The 19,196-nt window shown below is 41.9% G+C and overlaps 3 long non-coding RNA genes across 4 annotated transcripts in view; 2 read left to right on the top strand and 1 right to left on the bottom strand.

Moving 5' to 3' along the window:
- Positions 1-40: 40 nt before the first annotated feature.
- On the top strand, positions 41-13,314 carry LOC121233712. 2 transcript variants are annotated; one of them, XR_005933712.1, is made up of 4 exons: positions 41-591; positions 1,165-1,520; positions 8,224-8,348; positions 13,288-13,314. It is a non-coding gene; the product is annotated as an uncharacterized LOC121233712 (long non-coding RNA). The 2 variants fall into 2 exon arrangements; XR_005933711.1 differs by lacking the exon at positions 13,288-13,314 and adding an exon at positions 9,520-9,707.
- A 678-nt stretch (positions 13,315-13,992) lies between these two features.
- LOC121233713 lies at positions 13,993-15,947 on the top strand. Its single transcript, XR_005933714.1, has 2 exons — positions 13,993-14,151; positions 15,861-15,947. It is a non-coding gene; the product is annotated as an uncharacterized LOC121233713 (long non-coding RNA).
- The window catches only part of LOC115349209, a 31,844-nt gene continuing 27,160 nt past the window's right edge, over positions 14,513-19,196 (bottom strand). Inside the window, exons 3-4 of the long non-coding RNA XR_005933713.1 lie at positions 16,241-16,292; positions 14,513-15,452 (exon numbers count right to left, since the gene is read on the bottom strand). This is a non-coding gene — a long non-coding RNA (uncharacterized LOC115349209). The remainder of the gene's footprint in view (positions 15,453-16,240; positions 16,293-19,196) is intronic.

The following is a 19,196-nucleotide window of genomic DNA, read 5'->3' as shown; positions in this document are numbered from 1 at the left end:
TTTTTGGTTTTTGTTTTTTTTTTTTTTTTTTTACAGCCAGATCCCTGTAACCATCAACTCTGGTAGTTAAATCTCTTTTTCACATCTGTACAAAGAACAGTGAAGTTGAAACTGCCTGGAGAAGCTACCAAAGTTGTGCTCTCATCCTGCAGAGTCGTTTTGGTGGGGTTCTGCTGCAGGTCTTTCTACAGCTGGGGAAATGGAAATTTATCCTGGTTCCTGGACACCACTACTGATAATATGTCTTTTTATCCAGAGTCACTTGTTTCTCTAGAGGTCACTGGAACTCTTGCCGAAACACAACTTCATATAGCTCTAGGCAGCTCTAGGCAGCTGCTGACCTCAGCAATTATGAGTGAAGAGTTTCATGTGGGTGAGAGTCAAAAGGGAATTATCACCTGAAAGTTTCTGAAAAGGGAGAAATATGGGACTGCTTCACAAGCGAGAGATAATACTTGGTTGGTCTCCATCAAACTTTCCTGAGGAAGAAGATTTGGCTGGATACAAGGGCAGCTGTCTTGCTTCCTCCCATTCAGATTACCCCGTGGCTCCCACGTGTCTTGTAGCCAGTACAGAGCCATAGCATCTGAGGTAGGCTTCAAGCTCCATGTGATTGCATTTCTGAAAGTGATGCACATACCTGTGATCACAAAATATAGATGATTTCCTCGGGGAACTGAACACTGTAGTACTTGAGTGTACTCCAAGCAGGCAATACAATCCTATGGTTAGAATAGGTCTATGACATCTATTGGACTATCAACTTTGATTCAGTAGTTAGTAAAGCCCTGTAAAAACCCGATATTGATGTGATGCTGGTGTGTACTGCGAAAGCAGTATTAACCCAGTTGCCTCACCAGCCACAGAGCAAATAATCCCGGCACAGGATTGTTTCTCCAAAGCGGAATAATCAGTGTATCAGTGAAAATATGGGGGCCAAATGTACCACTGTGTACAGATAAGCCCCCTCCTCACCCTTCTTATTCCAGATAAGAATGGTATATTTTCAGATTTATGGTGTTGCTCCTTTCCTTCTCTTGCTCCATCACTTTACTCTTTCCCTCTCCTACCCTTTCAGTATGGCATACAATATAACTTCATAAGATATATTGGTGTGGGTATGATACTCAGATGGGATTTTTGTTTCTTCATTCTTTTGGTAAGGGAAGCTGAACAGACTCATATAGATGGATGGGTGAAGCGAAGTAGAATATTACTGAATAATCTTCAATCTTGAATGAGGAAAATGAGATACAAGATGCCTAATGTTTCACTGACATCCATGGAAAGAGACATGAAAACATCCAAACCTCTCTGAGGAAGCAAGTTAAGGGGACCACATGCCAACCCACAGCTCCAGTGAGAAGGGTGGCCCTGGCAGCCAGTGGGACAACAGGGATCCCATGCGCAGTCTCCTTGTGTGACCACAGGGGAGAGGCTGTGCCTGGTGCATGAAGGAGAAGCAAAGCATGTTTGGCGAGTTCTCAATGCAATGCTTTCCTCTTATTTCTGCACAGGAGGTAATACTGACTTAAAAGAAAACAAAAGTTTTGTGTAAAATGGGTAAAATACAACTCCATGTTTCTTAATTTCTGTAGTAATTTCATGATTATGTTTCTAAAAGAAAGAACACATTTTTATTTTCATAATTAACAGGAAATACATGTTATACATTAAATGTGACACAAGAGAGATGAATTATGCAGTAAACTCTGTGTGTGCTGATCAGCACAAAGCCCAAGGCACATTCAGCAGAGTTTCTATGAAGATCTGTAATGAGTTTCAAGTACATAAGATCCTGATGGAGGGTAAGAAAACATCCGTCAATGCTAATTTTCCCACAGTTTTTAGCTTTTTATGGATACTTTACAGCTTACAAAAAAGATGAATTTCTAAAGTGCAGCTTGAGGAAACTCTCTTAGTAATAAGAGAGTATTCCTAGCCAAAACTAATGAGGTCTGAACCTTAAACATGGGGATGGTTCAAAGTTGACAGCCCCAGCTTCTAATTTCTTCCAAAAGGTTAAATTGATTCCCCAAATCTCTACAGGAATATTTTGTTTTCTAGTTGAACTGTAAACCAGGGTTGTCATTGTGCCTTCAAAATAGCAGAATTTAGGTGTTAGGCTCATTCCTGATTCTGTAGTAGTGTTGCACAGGATTGAGGATTAAACAGTCTGAAAAAGCAAACTTGAATGAGATTGGCGCATCTCTATGCCAAGATTGAGGGCTTTGTGAAGTAATGCTGACTTTGTAGTGGAGCACATGATCATATGCACTGGTTTATTCTTCTTCTAAGCTTCTGTCAAGCTGTTGCAACAAAGACATCCGGACATTTTAGGAGTGAGAAAGTGGATTTTAGATACTGGCAAGGAGGCAGTAGCAACTTCTCTAGTTAGGCAGCTGTCCATTTTATATTGAGATCTATTTGCTAGATTCCAGACTTCAAAGAATCCAAACCTAATATCTATGAATATTTTTCCAGCTATCGTATGTTGCTTATTTAGTGAGGAGACATGAAATATATTCCTTGTTTATATAACAATATATTAAATGTGTAGTATAAATATAAACAACAATATATTAAATATAAAAATTATACCTGATATAACAAGGTACTTAACCGTTTAAGATTCTAGTGACTTTAGAGAATTTAGAGGTGGTCAGGCTAAGAGTTGTGAAGAGCTTTCAAAGAGAAATGCTAAACTGGTATGTATGGAGGGTAAAACTGTTTAGTAAAACTTGCCCCTACTGGAAGCATCAAGTTGTTATTTGACTGTATGTGTCCTGCTTACGTCCCTCAGTTATGTTAAACAAAAGCTTGCTCAAAGGAGATCACTACTCTTATTCAGTCATAATTTAAGGTTTTTCTTTTTAAGATAGAGTCTAAAATTAATATTCAAGTTTCTTAACACAGATTTGTTTCCAGCACCTCTCACTTGAACTAGAAGGCTTTTCTTTATCCACAGAGTAGATTTGATTTGATGAATCACAGAATCAAAAGCTATGACCTGCTGAACAGCCTGAAGGCTGGAGACTGAACAGCAACAAAAAAAATAACTTCAGATATGCGTGAATAAATTAAAGATTTGCTTATAGAATTTAGAGCCACTTGAATTCTGCAAGACAATTCTTACTGTTCAGTTGTGCTTCAGTTCCAAAGCAGAGCTCGTTTCAATCGTGTCTGTGTTTCTGTTAGTATTTACAGACATTCATGGGAACAGGTTTTTGTTCACAAAAGTGTTTTAAGGAAAGGCTGTGCCTTGTATGAGTCCAGGCATGACCAACAATACTGCAGAGACACCATAAATAGTTCTCTTTGGAACATTTCAGCTATTCAGTCAAGACACAGAAACAATTCCGTGGGACTGGATGACCAAGTTATGAAAAGTAAATAATTACTCTGGATTACTATGGATTTCTACAAAGAGATTATGTCCTGAAATTTTTTCAGCCCATCTACCCAGTGATCACTGTGGATATTCAGAGAAAGCAGGATAGGATCTCTCATGCTTTGGTATTAGGAAAAAAGGTTAATTTATTCTCGATTAAGGTAGGCAAAAATAAGTTGTTGAGCTCTGGTACTAACACAAAAGTATTTTGTGACACAATAGGGAATAGGAATATAACACTGAATATTATTCACTTATCTTTGATGCAAACAAAACTTTTGTAGTCTGATACTACACTCATTTCCCTGTTCAGTAGTTAGTATGTCAAGTGTTCATACTGGATCTTAAAATGTGCTAGAAAGCTCATGAGTATATCAACACTTGCAGCATAAAACTGTCTTCTCTTTGATCATTCAAGCTTTCCATCACACTAGGTGGTCCTAACTAATAAGGAACTGTGATCCTCTTCACTACTTGATTCCAGTAGCCATGCAACAGACCGTATACAATTAGTGCTTGCCATTATTGTTTTAGTCAAATATCAACACTTATCTACAGAATTATGATCCTGTCAGTGAATCAGTACCTTTTAATTACATATAGTGAAATGATTTATAAATATGTATGGGAACCAAAATTTCTTTTTTAAGCATTTAAACATTCTACATCTTTTTCTTTGTGATTTTTTTCTCTCAAGGCAAAAACCTGTGCAAGTGTTTTAATATATGTAATATATGTTACTGAGCAGGAGCGATGCTCTGAATTTCCATACAAACGTACTATGAAAAATAGAAATCTTTGATTTTCTCCAGATTTCTGTATTAAGTTCTTTGTATAAGAATCTTGTTTACAAGTCTGACATGCCCGTGCAATGCCCATACGGTCAGCATTCAATCCTATATCTCTGCTTCAGCAGCCCTTGTCTGCCTTGTTAAGGTTGCTGGGCACTAACAGCCCTACTCATTTTGTTGTAGTGAGAACTCTGAAAAACACACATGCAGAAAAGGAATTGGCATCCTCAGAATTAAATACCTGCTTCTGGTAACACTCTTTTCCCAGGCAGCTATTCTGTAATGAGTTTAATTGATCTTTGAATCTTTGAACAAAGGTGATCGCACACAGGACACCAGTTAAGGTGTCCTGTCTTAGTTAAGGGGAAGTTGTGGCTACAGGATAACAGTCACATTGAGCAGATACCCAGGTGTGGAACAGGAAGGTATGTATGTTTTGTTTAGATACTAGGGTTTAATGATAAATGAAGAAGGGCTGATAATAAAATTCATTAGTGTGATGACAGTTCCTTCTGAAAGGAGTTTCAAGCAACTTCAACCAGGCAGGTCCTCCACAGATGTCTTTCCTGTATTTAAAAAAAATCTGCTCAATTTGAGATTATTGAGAATGAAGAAGCTGCCAAGGGGAAACTGAGTGACCTACAGGTACATACCTGATCTCTGTAGAAACCTTAGGCCCCCCTTTGCTTTGATTATAGGTTGATTTGATTTGCTGACCTCATAATCTTGGAAAATGTATGTTTGTGATGGGATTATGGTGACTTATGTAAGTTCAAGAAAGCCCTTTTGATGCATGAATAATTCCTATCTTAGAGGTTTATGATAGTAACCCCCCTCTCCCCAAATCTTGTGTAGGCAGCAATTTATGTCATGGTCTCCCGAGTACATACATGATTTGCGACTTAGAGGTACAGGATGGTCATTGGTTCATGCTGCAGTGTCTACAGCCCCTAAGGTTGATCTTAACCTTACTCCCAGCCCAGTTATTCGATTGGGATACTTGATTAGGCTGGATTATCTGACAGTAGGTCTTTCTGGTGCTCTGAATGTCTCATGCAGAGTGCCAGCAATCTGAAGCACTGAGCACTAACTTTCAGTGCTAGTCAGCTGAAAAAAAAAAAAAAAAATTGAAGAATTTAACCTTTATAGTTTCATTGCCATACAGTCCCTTAATTCTACATACTCCTTAGAGTTTTGGTTAAAAACCCCTGGTAGTTATATGCTAGTGGAACATACAGATTTGAGACTTTGATTTTCTTCCATTTTAAAATATAGGTGTAGATTTTAAATAATTGTGAAAGAAATAAAAGAGGGGAGATGTCTGCCCTAAGAGAGGAATGACACAATGCATTTGCTCTAAACTGCCTGGGATCATTTAAAACCAGTGAATTAAAAATCAGATAGTTGGTCAGGGCTATAATTTACACTACAGAGGTGATAAAGCCTTTTGTGTTCGTACTTACAAAGAAAGCATTAAACTACAGTGATTTTTGATTTTTTTTTCTTCCCACCAGGGAGAAATGTGAAACTCAATTTTACCCCCGATTGGTAAGGTGCTAATTTGTCTGACAAGTTGTTGGAATCTCAGCATGTTTGAGGTATCCTTGATGTATCAACACCTTCATGCTGAATGAAGGATGCCTTTAATGTGTAAATGTTTAGTACATATCCTATATCTCATTAGCCAAGAACAATACAAACCACACACAGGCAAGAAGGGTCAGAAGCAAGCTCCAGTCAAAGAGAAAAATCTTTTATGTTCTAATTAAATGAGCAAACATTTGGAATACATCTCATTTGCAAATAGTTTATCAAAAAATACCCTTGAAATTCACAGCCTAACTTGTGTCCTAAAGGCCTGATGGGTCTAATATCAAATGGTGCATCCTGAATCAGAGTGCCGTGTTGTAACGCTGATGTCTTAAAATTCTTACTACATGCAACATCACAAAATGTTAAGAATTGTAGAGAAAAGCAGTTGTTAATAAAACCACAAAAGAATACTTTTCCAAACTATTTCTGTTGTTAGTCTAAACCTTGGTAAGTTATATGTAACTTCAGAAATTTAGTTTCATTGACTCTTTTGTGAAAATGAAAACATTTCTAGGGAAAATTAAACCATTTTCTAGGGAAATACCATCTCTGTTTGAATGAAAGGTAGAATGTGCATTTCACTCTGTAAGTATAGCAACATCAAAAAGAAGCCAAGCCAGTGAAAAGCACTTTAAAGTGTTTAAAGTTAAAGATACTTTAAAGAAAAGCCAGTAGAAATGTATGCAACTGTATTGAGCTGTGGCTCGGGCGGAGATCAGAGGGCTGCTGGTGAGGAGGAGAGAGGTCTTTGCTAGTTATCTTCTAACGGGACTTTTCTGTTTGTGAGATGAGAAAAATGATGACTCTGACCGAGGAACTGGAGGATGTGGTCACACACTCTCAACTAGTTATCACTGCCATTTTCTTAGTTTTGGCTGGGATTATGCTGCTTCCCTTTGATAAAGTTTTCCAGGCTGGGACGAGCATCAGGTTCAAGTACAACAGGACTCAAAATTAGAATTTTTGCTAATTTGCATTGCTGGTTGTTACTTTTAACCTCCTCCAGCCTGCAGCACTTCAGACATTTGATGCCGCAGTTTTGATAAATACAATATAATAACAGGAACAAAGGGCAAACAAAACCTGCAATTTAAACATAGCAAAAAAAAAAAGCTAGATTTTGCTACCATACTTTATTAGAAAGACCAGGAGGCACAGCTGAGTAGCACAGGTTGCGGACCAAGGTCAGAGCCTCAGTGGATCTCAGGTCCCTGCTGTGGAGGCGGGACAGAGTGACACTGATCTCCTGCAATTCATGGTCTCGAGAGGGTACAACATTTGCCACATTTCTGAGTTACTGCACAAGGGTGGATGTGGATGTGTTTATATAGTGTAAGTTCATTGCAGTAGGTGAGTATGTTTGGGAAACAACTGGTCTTGTTTGTCTTGCATGGATTGCATTAAATATATTTATGAAAGGAGACTTAGAAAACCAAAATGTAAACAAAGATCTTCTCGAAGTTGTCTTAAATAGTCGCAGCTTGAAGAATTAAAAAAAAAAAAAAAAAAAAAAAAATCCCCTTTTGACAATCTTGATTACCAGTATCTCAAGGGAGGAAACATATTTTCAATACTGTGATTGAGTATTGGAAAAAAAGGGTCTTGTTTGTAGTGCTGGTGAGATGCATAAAAATTATCTGCATCTATTTGCTTGTTATGCAACTTTTGAAGCCTAGTATTTAAATAAATCCCTATGATGAGTTTATGAAATTTTGCAAAACCCTTCTTCCAGCCAAACGTGTTATTTTCCCATCTTTGTTTTAAACGTTTGGAACAGCTCCCTCTGTCCCGCACCAGAGCCAGAGGGAAGTGGTGGGCACTTAGGGGCGTTTAGGTCTGGGAGATTCAGACAGGTCTGTCAGAGGTGGCCTCACCCTGCCTCCAGGGCGCTCAGGCTCTCTGCTCTAGCTGTCGGCATTGCCCTTCCCATCCCCACTGCCCTTCAGCAGTCAAACTGCCCTGAGAAGCTGCTCAGCAACCCCCAGCCCTCACCCGGGCACTGCCATCTGCTGTCACCGTTTTCCCTTCCTGGAGCAGCCTGAACAGGGCTGGTGGGCTTGTTACCAACCCTGTTACTCATTCCACCCTGGCTTTGGTACTAGGTGGTGCCTCTTGCTCTGTCTAGACCAAAGCATAAGGTGGGCCTCGGCCCATGGGGAGAAACATGGAGCTTCTGCTCCATTTGGAGCCCCTGGAGGAGGACACCTGTCTCACCCAACCCGTGCTGTGGTCCTCGCCACCACCCCCTTCTCTGCAGGCCATGTAGGCACACTGATGTGCTGCTGGCTGTGTTCAGATGCTGCATAGAAGAGATTAGAGAACCACTTTTCATTCCTATTTATCCACATTACATGAAATCGGCCCAATGCTGTTGGTCAGTTCAGTTGCAATAGTGCCCTCATCCTGTGTATGACTTCATTCCTTCTTTCTGCTTTTCTTTTCCAGAAGTCGATACTTTTGAACTGCTGAAACCTGATGACTTGCAATCAATAGTCTGTAAAACAATAAGGTCAGCAGTGCGAAGATTCAGATTTTCTGCCTCTAAGCGCAGACTGCTGTGCTGGGCCACTGAGGTGAGTCTGACCTAAGCTGATTGCCTGATAGAAGAACAGAGTGGGAGGAAAGGGATTAAAAATACCTGGAGACATGTTGAGCTGTTAATACAGTATCTGTCCACTTCACATAGATGGCTGGGGGAAATATGGCTGCGTAAATTTACAATAGATGTGATTGGCAAACGTCATTTTCTTGTTAAATATTAAATCATTGATGGACTCTGTAACTGGAATTCTAAGCCCCATACGCTACACTGCAACCTTGCAAAGTGATCAAGAACATTTACAAGCCCAGTCATAAGATCAGCTTTTCCAATGAAGGTGAAACAGGAGGCTCAATTGCACCCAAGTTTATGTTGCACTCACAAAAGAAAATATCAGACAGTAAGGATCAGACCATCAATCAGTAAAATGATGCAAACTCATTTCATGCAAATCAGTGAAATGATGCAAAGGGAGAGATTTTCCTCAGGTTTTGACAAACTAAGTATGGGCCTAAGTATGATCCTGAGGAGTGCTGAGGTATTCAGAAATGATACAGACGGTTATGTCCACATAAACATACATCTGGTATTCTTTGCCTAAATGAGAGAGAATATATCTGCGACATGCAAAAAATAAACAAACAAAAAAAGATTAATTTGCCTAATATGTGAGTAGGGCTGGGATAACAATACCACACTGATGGAATAGCAGTGAGTGCCTGGGGTCAGCAGGTGAGTGGCAGAGCTGTGTGGGGATGGTTGTGTGGGGCCAGCTTACAGCACTGCCTCAGCCTGTGGGTTAGAAGGCAGGGTGAGCTATTCATAGCCAAGAACTTGCACAGAGCACTTAGCCCTTAGAAAAAAGAAAAGAAAGAAAGTGCTTTTTGACTAAAAGTTTGAAGCTTCTTTTGTGGTTTGAGGCTATCATCTCATGAACAGTTTGCCCAAGAAATTATTGCTAAAGTGATTAGAGGAGCGTTGTGGCAAGTCTTCCAGTTTCACAAGATAAACCCCGAGCAAACTGGCCACAGCAGCTGGGTGACCTGCTCCTGTGCCTGGCTGGCTGATGAAAACTCTCTGGATTAGTTAGCTGTGTAAATACTCACGATCATGAAGTTGCTGTAGGCTTTACAGTTGGTCTCGAAGTCATGTTCCTACTACTAATACAATTTACGAAATACTGTTAAATATTTCCCATATATTAGTGCCTGGAGCTCAAATCAGAAAAGCTGCAAGAATTAGCCAGTCCTAACAAGGTTCAATTTCTGCCTGAAATTAAATTAGCTGGCATCAATTTGAAGAAAACCTACTATAATGGGGTTTTCCTGTTGAGAGTGACCAAAACAGATCATAGGAAGAAGCACAACAAATAAGCAAAGAAAGAAAGAAAGGGCTAGGAAGATAGAGCAGGTATGTGAACATATTTTTTGTGGACATTTTGACTTTCTTGCTATATTGATTTACTTTATGTCACACAGTTTCATGTCACAGTAGCAATAATCTTAACAGGAACAAAATTCTCTCTCTGGCCTAATACAATAGGGACAAGTATTTACATATTTAACTTCAGTTTAGGTGCCTGTACTGAAATCAGTGGGAGTTAGAGGAACTTAAGCATACTTAAAGATCTTGTGATTGTTCTCTTCAAACACAATTTTTCAATTCCACAGGTAAAGTTCTGGTTTTATTACGGTAATGATCATAGAGCATTTGTCTACTCCTAATTGATAGAAGTAAATATTAATTTCAGATCTGAATCCAACCCTCAGATGCCTACACATTTATCACTGCAGATATTGAAAAGATTTGGAGGGGTGCATGTGCAGAATTGTGAAATCAGACCCGGATCCTTGGAATTGCTCATTGGCCATAAGTGTATGCAAAGCAGAGCACTGCTGTTTTCCTCTGGCTCATTTTTAGTTTTGGGATTCCAGTAGGCGATGCTAAATGCAAACCCCTCAACGCTGATCCCTCCTACATTCCCATTTGCAGCTGCACATTCTAAATGCTGTGATCTGCAAACATGTATATGATAGATGAGCCACAATAACTGTTCAGGTTTGTAATGGGTAGCATAGACCCTTCATGAAAAAGCTGTATTTTGAAATCAAAATATAAAGATGGAGGAAAAGATAAATCAGCCCCTTTGCTTCTGTGAAGCATTTTGCCCCAAATACCCAAATGTCGATGCTTAAACAAAGCCACAGAATTTATTGTCCCTATCTCTCATTAAGGGTGCTTGCCTGCATAGTGTTGGGATTAGCTGTAGCGAAGACAAAAGTCACACTTGTCCCAGATCCATATTCCACTCCTGTGCTGCTGGGAAGGTCTGGCAAAGCCTCTCCTTGTTTCTGGGCACGTCACATTGAAGCATTGACGGTGCAAGTTCAGGTAGGCAAGCGTTTGCAATGCTGAAAATGCTGCCAATGAGAGCTGGATGGGCTTTCTAGCCACTCCAGCTGTTTCCCCTGCCAGGTTCCTGGCAGCCTCTTGGGGGGGCACTGGGATGTCCGTGTGGCACCGGGCCCATCATACTGCCAGGACTCTGAGCAACACAGCAGAAGCCATGGGTCTGCTCCCGGGTGTGTCTCCTCGGCTCCTTGCTCTTCCCACATAATAGACACTGGAATACAAAATTGCTCTTCCACCTCTGGACTCCTTTTCCTTTCCTGTCATATACGGGCATGCATATATTTAACATAGACATTCACAAACTGTCAGTCTTAGTACTGTTACTCTCTTTTCCTAGATTAAGAAAAGCTATTCATGGTTGACTAAGGCTTCAGCTGCTTTAGAGCACTGCAATTCATTGACTCAACAACACAGTCAAGAATATACCCCCTGGCCAGTTCTTTTTTTTCCCACAAAAGTTCCCAGGGTGCAGAGGGTCATTTTCAAGGCTTGTATCTATCGAAGGCATTTGAAGGTCAAGCCTAAGTGGTCTGTGGAACTGCTTCATACTCTGAAATCAAGTTCTTCCAAAACTGGTATCTCCTGATGAGGAAACAATATGTTGAGTGTGGAGGTAGGAGATTTCTGAGTGAGTGGTCTATTTCTCTAGGGTTTGCTCTTGGGAGCAAGCAGGGTGACCTTTGTAGTCCTGAGTAGCGGGACTTGGACACAACCTTTTTACCAAAGAAACCACAACCAACCAAAAAAAAAACCAAACCCCAAACTTCCTCTCAACTTGACATAAGGCATCCTGGCAACTCAGGCAGAGCCAAACTCATGCTGAATAGATCTTAATGATTTTAATTCAGTTTGAACTGAAACTTCATGTGTGTTGACAGTACTGAAAGTACAGGATTTTGTTTCAGTTTTTCTAAAAGAAAACCTGAACAGAACTTAGGAGCTAAACCAGAACTTGACAACTGGGCACTGATGCAAGATTCATACTAGGTGTTAGCTTTTCCTTAGGCACCTAAATGAAATAAGGGACAGCTAAAAGCTTCCACCACCCAGAGCTCCTCACGACTCTTGTGGACAGACTTTCAAATCTCTAAAATTTCAGAACATTTTAAAAAATGTTGCCAATGACCTTTGAAGCCCAAATGGGAGCTGGGCAACACTAAGCCTGTGAGCAGCGTACAGCCCCCCTGTTCTGTGCGGGTGGCCCCTGGCACAGAGGAACCACTCTGGTTTCTCAGGGGCAGCATTTGGTTGTTAAATTCACTTCTCACAGGGCCTTTCCCTCTTTTCCAGTCTACTTCAAAATGACAGGCAGAATCAAAATCCCATTCAATTAAAAGAAAGTGAAAAAGGGAGATGAACTCCTAGCAAACAAACAAAACCAGTGTGAAATTTTTACTTCAAAAGCACAGCAGTATTTTACCAGCAAGGACTGAATTCGTTAATGCTGCCTTATTTGCGCTGCTACCGTTAAGAGTTTTTCAGTGTTACTGTTCAAAAACATTTTAAAGAGCCAGCTGTTTTACTGCTTTGAAATAGCTCTACCCAGCAGTGAATCTCTGCATTCGTTTTCAAAACAATCAGTTCTTCCATGTGGAAGCTATGCAAGTTTATGCAAGTCCATCAGTCTTCAAAGACAAGTAAAAAATAACAGGCTTCCTTATTCTAGAGAACTTTTCCTTTTCTCTTCATTGTCTCCTTCCACATTTCCTTTTCTTTCTTGTTCTCCAGCAGCATCTACTATGGTCATGTGCTGGGGCAACACGCATGTGCATGCCCTTGTGCACACACATGAAGAGGCTTCAAAAATGAAGACCAGTACCTTATAACTCCCCTATATATAACTCTTGAATAATTTTTTGTTTCTCCTTATCTTGCTCTCTTCCCTTTCTTTTTCCCTTTCCTTTATATCTGTCCACCTTCTCTGCTAGCGTTTTATAGCACTGTTAATTGCCCTGATACTGTGAATCCAGGGTTAACTGCAATCCCAAACTGCTTTCATTTCCAGTGCACTGGCACTGCTTTTTGTGGTGCTGGAGCCAAAAGCAGAAGCCCGTGACCTTCCTGAAGTTACTCTTAGGTCATTCTGGCCCAATTAGATCCAAAATTAGGCTGTAATAGTTTATTCTGTGCATGGCAACTCAGACCTAATCCAGGACACATTAAGAACGTGTCAGATGTGAGAGACTGAGTAAAAAGCGTGCTTTTGTTCTGAAATGTGGGAGTCCCACCAGAGCAGACTGCTGCAGAAGCACAAATTCAGATGAACTCAACCACCTCAGCATCTCTGAGAGGCTTTTAAGTCAGTTTTTGTGACTTCGGCACACAGGTACGACACAGCCACTTAGGTTAGTAATGTGAACAGACAGGAAGCAAGAGATATTAATGCAATGTCAGCAGTGTAGTTAATATGACTTCCTCGATAAAACATTGTGTACACTAACAAACTGACAAACAGGCCAACCTCATTGGAAGATTAGAAGGAATCTAATCTAATCTAATCTTCTCATTAGAAGATTCCTGTCCTAAACATTTCTGTAGCTTTCACACATGCTGTTTTACAGTTGTGGTCTTTATGCTGAAGCAAGCTGTAAAACCGCTGAAGAAACAGTTTCTTGGGAGCAAAATCAAGAATAGAGGTAAAACAAATGTGGAAAACCTAAATGTGGATGGAGATGTCATCACAGCCCGATGCCGCGGATTTCACAGGCTCCTACTTCTGAATATGGTGAATATGGTGAAGGCTCCGGGGAAAAGATTTGGGGATTTTTCAGGATGATTGCATGATAGCAGGTAATATTTTCAAGTGAAGATAGTAAACAAAAGGTGAACTCCGAGGGAACGGTTTTCCTTAGCTCGCAGACCAAAGGATCCAAGGAACAGGACATACTACTGTTCAGAGCCTCTGAAGTTCGAGCAATAGGGCTTCACAGCAGTGGAGAAAAGGGGGAGTTAATCGGTTTTTTTACCCACCCTCGGTCTGGTAAAAGCAAGCTACGCTTTCTTCTCACTCTAGGCAGGCGGCTGCAGCACCTGAGGCGCGTCCCCACGGCGGGAGGCGGCCGCCGGCGGGGGGGGCGGCGGGGAACGCGCCTGCCATGCCAGCGCCTCGCCCGCCACCTAGCGGGCGGCGGCGGGCAGCGGGCGGGCTGCTGCGGCGGGCGGGCTGCTGCGGCGGGCGGGCTGCTGCGGCGGGCGGGCTGCTGCGGCGGGCGGGCTGCTGCGGCGGGCGGGCTGCTGCGGCGGGCGGGCTGCTGCGGCGGGCGGGCTGCTGCGGCGGGCGGGCTGCTGCGGCGGGCGGCGGGGCCGTGCGGCCGCGTTCCCGTGCCCCGCCGCCGGGCCGGGACCGGCACCTGAGAGCAGGGCCACGCACCGTGGGCGCTGTGTTCGTTTGTAAGTGGATGAGGGAAGAGAGTTTAGAACGCGGCGTAAGTAATGCACACGAGTAATGCCGGGTGGCTTTTAAAAGTGACGTTTTACTGGACAAACCTACTGCTACGTCTTGTCTTTTTTCTGTCCTATCGACTGTTTTTCCCTTTAATAGCTCCCTTTGATGTAAAACTCCATTTGCTTTCCACCAAGTCCTCTCTTGGGAGTATCTTGGTTAACTGCCTAACTAGGGAAACAGAATCGGGTCCTAAGTTATGAAAAACCCAAACCCAAAGTGTTGCTCGTTTTCATTTTAACTGTATTTCCTGTAGTCACATTGGTTATGTTATGAAGCGGCCATGATACCCTGGCACAATATAACAAGACAAAATTAAAGCATTATTTTTTAATCTTTTTTATTGCTTGTCTTGTGCCAACTTGATAAAGATACTGAAAGTGGGAGGAAGGGAGTATGCATTTCTAAAGAGAGGCTTATAAGTTCAAAATGATAGTCTCCGAAAATACTAGAGCTGATCTATGGAAAAACAAGTAAAATAACAAACTACACTGCATCTCAGTTGTTAAACTGCTGCTGTCAGTCAATGTAATTCCCACCAGCTAACAATAAGAATGTTTTGACATGCAATCTTGTACACGCTTCAATGATAGTTACCTAACAGGAATTTTCAACCATGGAAATATTTCTTTTTCTGCTCCCTTAGAATCATGAAAATTTTGACATTATACAAGTCCTGTTGTAAAGGGCACCCTGTCAATGACAGCTGTCACCAGAGCAACTCTGTAAATTGCATTGTACAGAACAGTCATGTACAATACAACTGTTATATTTCATAATAAAAACCAGCTTATCACCAGGGACAGAAGGCTTTAGTTTCTTACAGAAAATACTGTCAGACCAGACAGTGCTTGTAGTTTGAAATTTAGGGTCTCCCAGTTGCCTTTGGCTAGTTAAGCTCCATTCAGGCTCCAGCCTGAGCAGAAGAGGTGAAAGTTTGGGTAATTACAGAGCTAATGGGTGTCCAGCTTGTGCTTAGCCCCACAGACATTAACAGCATCCAGCACAAGCAGAGTATGACACAGCAATTGCATCCACAGCTCCTCCGTTCCCAGCTCCAGAAGGCAACTGAGACCACAGCAGCCTTCACGGTCGCTCCAGCCACGGTTGCAAAGCAGCTGGACTAGGCACAGGAGCTCTGCTGATCCGGGCTCTCCACCACGCCCCTGCTTTCACAAGTCATGCAGGGATGTGGTTTCATCTCTGAGTGGAAGAGATCTGTAAATGATTTGAAGGTTCAGAGTTCAGGGGTGGTTTGGAAAAACACCTGTTGGGCTGCGATGCCTGCGGAGAAACCATCTGGTTAGATAGGGTGTCTCTGGGTATTTCTGGCATTTCACCTCCTGACTGAAGTCAGGAAAACTCCAAGAAAGTACAAAATTAAAGATACTTCCAAACTTGGAAACCAGTTTCCTAATGTTTAGTCAAAGGCAGAAGTCAGTTCTTGTTTTACCCACCCATCCCTCTTTGGACTAGAAAATAGCGCAGTTTCCTTTAAAATATCAGATAAGCAGCATAAATAGTTGCCCAAGAATCAGAGATATGACTAATTCCTATTCATTAGACATGTGCAACATAACTACTTGTTTCACTACTCATTAATTACAGTGAGATGCCTCCAGCTCTGTCGCTTGTGTCCAGGTCTGCTTCCACAATGTCTCCTTTGAATAAGTCTGTGTCGTCATTCTGCAGACTTGCACCAATGAGAGGAAATGGGAAAGGCTGTGTGCCACGGGCATGCCTCTCTGCCTCCGCAGCTCTGGTTCCTAGGGCTTGAAGGCCATCACATTGCAAACACTTCTGGGGAGTTTTGTAATTCACCTCAGCAGTATATGTAAACACTACTTAATGGACGTCTTTAATGCTGTCTTCCTGCTTCCAGGATTTTCACTGTGTCACTGCATTGGTTTTGGAACTTTCCCTGGGGCTGCACACACATTGCCATGCAGGTGAGGGCAGGGGAAACTGTGCCATTTCAGTTCAAGTTGATTACAGCTTTTTGACTGAAACATGCTTTTTTTTTTTTTTTTTTTTTTAAAAGAAAACACTGTGTCACAAAAACTTAAACTTACCTTGTAAATGAATTGATTTTGAGGGGAAAGTTTCCCAAACAGGGTGGACTTTCTGTATGTAGGAAAAAAAAAAATTCTTCAGTGATTAGGGCCCTTGTGTGTGGGAGCCCTGTAGTCAGCAAAGCGCAACGAGTTGTGAAATAATAGCCACTGAGCCTGAGAGGGAATCAAGCCGGGCAAGGATTTGAACCTGCTTTGCAGACTAGTTTCCCAATCATTGGTGCATGGTCTTAGTATATCCTGCTAGTGCCAATCCATTTTGTAGAGCTAATTAAAAATTCAGTAAGTCAGGGAGAAAACGCCTGTAAGCCCGCAGTTATAGCAGCTGGGTGAGGTAGGGACCAGTCAGGCTTAAACCCTCGATTCAAGCTTCTCAGGGGAAAGACTTATGCACAGGTATCTCCCATGCAATGAACCTAGGGGTGATGTTGTTCTCTGTTCAGCATGACATGGAGGCAAACTCAAATGCCTCAACTCTTTTTTGTGATGCAGACATCCTTGTTTCCACCTACCCCAATGTAATGGAGACAAATAGAATTAAAAATGAGGATGTCTATTTATAGTCTCATTTTTTCCTCCTACATCTCTCCTGCTTTTAAATGCTCCACTGTGCATTCCACGATTGTCCTGAAAGGACTGATTTTGCTTAACTTCAAAACTAAAGCTGGTGGGAACTGAGAATGCCCCAAAAGTAATTGTATTAACAGAAAGTGGTGATGCGAGGTCAAGGGGAATTGCAGGACCTGAGTGCTCAAAATACCATCAGCTATGTCATGAAAACAGATGTGCTCTGTTACTCCTTTCTGTGTATGGGGAATAGTCTCAAGATCAGGGTCTGCTCTGAACAGCTTAACAAAGATTTTTGTCTCATTCTTCTACTTTCTACATTTCAGAAGGGATCCTAGTGCTTTTTTTCCTGCCTGGTTTTCTGGTCACTGTGAAAAATTTTCCAAAGTTATTCTACAGAAATTCTGCCTGTTTTTTTTAAAAAAAAAAAAAAAAGAAAGGCATCCTCATCCTAACCTGCTGGAGGCACCAGGTGAGCTGTGGAGAGTGACTTAACATGCCACACCAGCCCTGTGGCATGTAGCTTTGGCTTAGGGCAGACAGCAGTGGTGGGCTCCGCTCTGTGCTGCGGTGACCCTCGACAGCAGCTCTCACACAAGAGGGAGTAGTGCTGAGAGGAGCAGCTCGGTATTGCCAGCTACCCGTCATCAGCAGTTCCTAACGGTCAGTGCAACATGTTCGATGTCAGCTTTTTAGGTGATGGGCTGAGCTAAATGGTGGCAGTTTTCCTTTAACCTCAGGAGCACAAGGGGCAGGTGCACCTCCTGGGCTCCTACTTGCGGTAGCTCATCTGCATGACTCTGCGGGTAGCTCAACAAGCACCACAGTGGAAGGAAGCTAATATCAGTTTTTAGCAATAATTTTAAGTTACGCTGTTTTAGGCTTGTACCAGAGCTTAGTATTACTCTAATGAACACTGTGGAGGATGTATACACACATAAACTTGATTTACTAGGAAATCAAAAGATAATGCACATTTACAGCCAATAATCAAAAATGTAACTGATTTATCTGTTGACAGAGAACCACTGTACAGGAATAGAGCTTCAGAAGAGTCCTACATGTCAGCCAGTCCTGCCTCCAGCAACCCAGCTCAAGCCCTCTTTTGACTATAGTGTTATGCCCTGCCTAACTTGCTGTGGCCTTAGGGAGAGCATGCACATTGCCCCACAGCCACACTTCAGTGTTGACTTGAAGCAGCGGGACCGTGTGCTGTTGTGCTGGGCTTTGTTCCACAGAGGTAAGCTCTCTATTTAAACCATATGTTGAATTATAACCGTGTAAGTAGGAGGAAAACTAAAACATATTTCACTGGGTTCTAGAAAAGCTCTGAATGGATGTTATTTTTATCAAGGTTTTATGTGCCCTATCCAAAACCCAAACAATTGTGCTGCACCATCAGATTTAAAGTGAGCGGTTGTATTACATGTCTAGAGGTGACTACATCAACGGCAGTATGCACAGTTTGTAGCCCCTGTCTCACGATTCAAGGCTGATGCTCAGAGATGAGTTTCTGGGTGGTGGAGAATGATTGCTAGGATTAGAGCTGGACGTCTGATTTTCAGAGGTTTGATGGGCTGTTTCGAGTGAGTTTTAAAGCTGCTGAGGATGAACTCCTGTGATTCAGGTAGCAGCAACACAAAGTGCTCCTATGTTTTTCTGATGCACCCAAAGTTAATGTGAATTTTGCAAGCTGTTTTTGCTGGTGGGATCAGGGCTGACATTCTCCCAAAATGCCTGTTTGCAGTTGTACCTCTCTTCTGTTTATTAGGTGGGGTTCATGGCTAGAAACCTGAGCTAAGCAGTGTAAGTGTGGTGTGTCAGTGCTGGGCCGGAGTGCAAAGGATGTCTGTGCTTGGCTCGCACCTGTAATACTGTACCTGGCCTTGATTACATTACTGAAGCTCTGTGGGACATAGTTTGCTCTTGGAAAATGAGAATCAGTGCTATTTTCCTATCACAGAGCAGTACTACAATGGGCTAGTAGCTCAAGTGGATTATATGTTTGAAAATGTACTAAACTGCTCAGCAAGCTCCACTAGCTAATTGGTTTTTGAACCTGAGTTTATCTAGCGCCACTAACTAAATTCCAAGTGCAGTGGATCAATTTTCTGGTCCTTGTTTAACTTTGCAAGTCTTTGGAAAGGAACTTCTAATATATGCGCCAAGCTTGGCAGCACTTTCATCAGGAAGGGAACGGTCAGGATTTCTGCCAATTTGGGCTGAAATAATTGTGGAAAAGATTGTGAGATTTCTGCTGTCTTTAAATCAGAAATGCAGTTTAGCCGAAGTTTGTACTTGAACCTGATTTTAATTCAAATCTTAGCTTCACATATACTGCAATTTTGTCTTTTCCTAATTAAAAAGTACTGGTAAAGCAACATAGAAA

The sequence above is a fragment of the Aquila chrysaetos genome, chromosome 12 (genome assembly GCF_900496995.4).
Source record: "Aquila chrysaetos chrysaetos chromosome 12, bAquChr1.4, whole genome shotgun sequence".
Taxonomy (NCBI): domain Eukaryota; kingdom Metazoa; phylum Chordata; class Aves; order Accipitriformes; family Accipitridae; genus Aquila; species Aquila chrysaetos.
The sequence above is the reverse complement of the archived record's forward strand: the minus strand, read 5'-3'. Positions and strand labels throughout refer to the sequence as shown.